The sequence below is a fragment of the Nelumbo lutea genome, chromosome 4 (genome assembly GCF_056320005.1).
Source record: "Nelumbo lutea isolate HS-2025 chromosome 4, American lotus-T2T, whole genome shotgun sequence".
Lineage (NCBI taxonomy): Eukaryota > Viridiplantae > Streptophyta > Magnoliopsida > Proteales > Nelumbonaceae > Nelumbo > Nelumbo lutea.
The window spans coordinates 63,508,999-63,512,898 of NC_142687.1; the positions used below are offsets into that span (position 1 = coordinate 63,508,999).

Consider the following 3,900-nt stretch of genomic DNA (forward strand, 5'->3'; position numbering starts at 1 on the left):
CACCACATAAGGTACTGAAAGTTGTTCCAACCTTAATGGTCAACTTACTAAAAACTAGCAAGTGATCTATAGTTTCAATCTTCCAGGTAGCACAACAAACACAAGCTAAAACTAACAGAATGCCAAGTCTCCTTATACTCAGATCTATAAGAATATCACCCAACAGTTTCCAAGCAAAGAAAAAAAAATTGGTGGTATTCTTTTATTCCACACCACGGAATGCCAGAAAATAAATGCCTATCATGGAGAAATAGCAATCCAGGTATTAGACAGTTGTGCCCTTTGCTCCAATCAGATTGATGTACTTATTGACATTTATTGTAAATGGATAAAACACATAATTGATTCATGTTATTATGGTTTGTTTCTGTTTATATCCTTACAATGGATAGTTAAAAGACTCGTGTTAGTTTAGAATCTTCACAGCCATTGGAATTACCTGTGGAGGTTTATCCAACCAAGGCTGACACTAATGTGTTGCTAAGTCGGTTGGGGTGAGTTACCTCAACTGCTAGGGTCAAACCTGAAGCACATGTAGTGTATGTTTACTTGAAACTCTGAACCGGATCATTTTTTAGTTATGCCCTGGACCTTAGAGACAAATGGGAAAAATTGGAAAGTTACACCTACACATGAGGTACTGCATTAGGTATCGGATTGTGTATCTTTGATATGCCAATCAGTGAGATCCTTAGAGGGGGTCAAAACCTGGGTATGTTGGGGCAGTTTGAGAATTCACCTGAGTAGGTGATCACAGTGACAGAATCAGCCCCTTTGTCAGGAAAAATGAATGATCGGGGAATGCACTCTCTCTCATAGAAACCTAAACTATCAGTAGTTGATTTCAAACATATTGGCATTTGTTTCACAAAATATGTTTATATAGAGATATGCATATATATTATGGTTTCACAAATTGTTTGCAAAAATGTTTTAATTCCCGGGATCCATGTAAATAGACAGTTGATGACAATGCAAAATATCATATTTTTCTCCCTTAATGTTTAATTTTTTATACTTGTTTAGTGCCTAAATAGACTCATCATTCTCATATTTTGAATTAGGGCACAGTTGAGGCGTTAAGTGAAAAGCGGAGCTAATTGGACAATTCTGGACAGTTTCAGTATCACTTCGTAATCTGGCCATAACTCTCTCATCCGAGATCCGATTGAGATGATTCAAGATTCTTTGGAACAATAAGGAAAATATAAACAACTTTCAAGTTTTGAATTTTGAGAGATACTAATTGCATCTAGATGGAAATCGGGCATGAAGTAGCTGCAACTACATTGCTGACGTGCTGGAAACGTTCCTTAGCCTTCAAGTTTTCATATGCAGAAATCACCACTCTCCCACTTGCATTAGAACTTTGTTTTATCTTATTTTTAATATTTTTCTTGATAAGTCAAACTTGGAGACTATTATCTAGAGAGAAATTTTAGGAGATTTTGTAGGCTTCTCTTGGAGAATGGGAAGTAGAGAGAAAAGAAAAGAGGAGAAGAAAAACAAGAAAGAAGACAATTAGACTTAGGCTGCCGCACCTCTCTTCTTCTCCAATTCTTCCTTGAGTTTTCATCACATGCGTAGCTAAATTCTGATACTTGGTCGAAGGAAACAGAAGCCTCAAAATCAGCAAAACTGTGAGATCTAATTTAATTTTTACTATTTGATTTATGCTTTGAATATCGAATGTTCTTCTATGTTTATGTTCATGATAGTTTCGTCTGATTGCTAAGAGGCCTACTAGTTTATTATTCATTTCAATCTACTACTAGGTTAGATATCAAATCCGTAATTGTTTAATCTCTCTAATCTGATAAGCAACTAGGTTTAATGATTTGCTGCATCAGAAATTGTTAGATCTTAGGAAGAACACTCGGCTAAATTAAATGCAACCACTTGTGCTTGTGTTGTTTAGCTTCATCGATCTCCAATTCTTAAAGCTGCTGTTGGATTAAATTCTGAATGCTTGTTTCAGGTTGTTTATTAATAAGGGTTAAGTAGATCACTTGTTTTCAAATTAACTACAACTAGGGAGAGATAAGAAATAATTCCTACAGTGAATATTCAAAACGTGAATTGATGTATCTTTGCATCGATGATCAGTAGTGAAATTCTAAGGGTTGATGTTGACTTAGACCAAGATTTGTTCTTTTGATTAATTTTGGTACTTTGATTTGCATTGCTACTCATTTGATTTTCTTTCTTTTTAAATCTGGTTTTCATTATACTCAAACCCCCTCCATCTTTGTTCACGCAACACAAAAACTAGGCTAGATACTCTCTGTGGAAACGATTCTTAGTCGCACTACTGCATGTGTTTTTAGGAGTATAGGTTTTATTTTTTGGGTGCCTACGACAGCATGCCAAATTTTGGCACCGCTACTGGGGAGTTTTTCTAGTAGATTTTTGTGCTTCTTGTGATCCCTATTTCGTTCTTGAAATTTTCAAAAAAAAAAAAAGAGAGATCAATTTGATTGTTTGTGTTTTAGTGTAGAATTTTTCTGTTTTATTTGTTCATTTATTTTCATTACTCTAGATTTTTTTATGATATGACATTCATGGTTTATTAGGATTTTTTTGATTTATGCCTGTAACTCGGTTTTCTAGGCAAGGTGATTTGTAGTATGATCCGAAAATAAAGGGAACTTTGCGCAGGTTAAGGAGGGAAGCTCGAAGTATTTCTGAAGAGAATGATCCAACTCTTCATTCCCTATCCGTTAGCAATTCTAATTTGAGAGATGAGGAAATCATGGCTGAAAATCGAACTTTGAAAGAGCTTGCCACCCTTTATTTGAATCAACAACCCTTATGCATAGCGTTTCCTGCTTTAGATGTTGCTGCTACTTTTGAATTAAAATTTGGACTGATAAACCTCTTGCCCACTTTTCATGGTCTTGCAAGTGAAAATCCTCACAATAATCTAAAGGAGCTTCATGTGGTATGAACGAGTATGAAACCCACAGGGATGACTGAAGAGCAAATTAAATTAAGAGCCTTTCCGTTTTCTTTGAAGGATTCAGCTAAGGATTGGCTCTATTATCTACCCTCCGGGATTATTACCACATGGTACGAGATGAAAATGTTATTTTTGGAGTACTTCCTAGCTTCAAGGGTGGCCAACATTAAAAAAGAAATTTATAGTATAAGGCAGTACAACGGAGAGTCCCTACATGAATACTGGGAACGTTTTAAGAAATTATGTGGAAGTTGCCCCCATCATTAGATCAGTGAGCAACTACTTATCCAAAATTTCTCTGAGGGTCATCAACCCACTGATAGGAGCATGATTGATACTGATAGTGGAGGAGCTTTAGTTGATAAAACTCCCAAGGCCGCGAGAAACTTGATTGCAAATATGGCGGCCAATTATCAACAATTTGGCACTAGGCTTGACCCTCCATCAAAACATGCTAATGAGGTAAATATTTCCTCCCTTGAACAACAAATTGCGAGTCTAACTTCTCTTGTTTGTCAAATGGCTGTAGGTAATATGCAAACGGAGAAGGCTTGTGCGATTTGTTCGGTGGTAGGGCATCCAACCGATATGTTTCCAACTCTTCAAGAGGAGCCCATTGAGCACGTGAATGCAACAGGTGGTTTTCCGGGGCAACCACAAAAGGAAGTATGATCCCTATTCAAGCACATATAATCCATGATGGAAGGATCACCCCAATCTCAGCTATGGGAATTCACAAAACCGCCCAAGTTTCCAACAATATCAGTCGTACCCCCTAGACAACAGTCGGGCCAAACTTCTAGTTCTGGTATGTCTTTAGAAGATATTGTTAAATCTCTTGCCACTAATACTTGAAAGGGATGAGAGATCCATCAGCTCTCATGGCATCTACCAACTTCAATGAATCTATGTCCAACATAGCTTCCGTATAACTCACGGGA

General features: G+C 36.9%; 1 non-coding gene across 1 annotated transcript; it reads right to left on the reverse strand.

Moving 5' to 3' along the window:
* Positions 1–3,121: 3,121 nt before the first annotated feature.
* LOC148860859 (small nucleolar RNA R71) lies at positions 3,122–3,228 on the reverse strand. The gene has a single exon (XR_016095267.1). It is a non-coding gene; the product is annotated as a small nucleolar RNA R71 (small nucleolar RNA).
* Between the last annotated feature and the right edge of the window lie 672 nt (positions 3,229–3,900).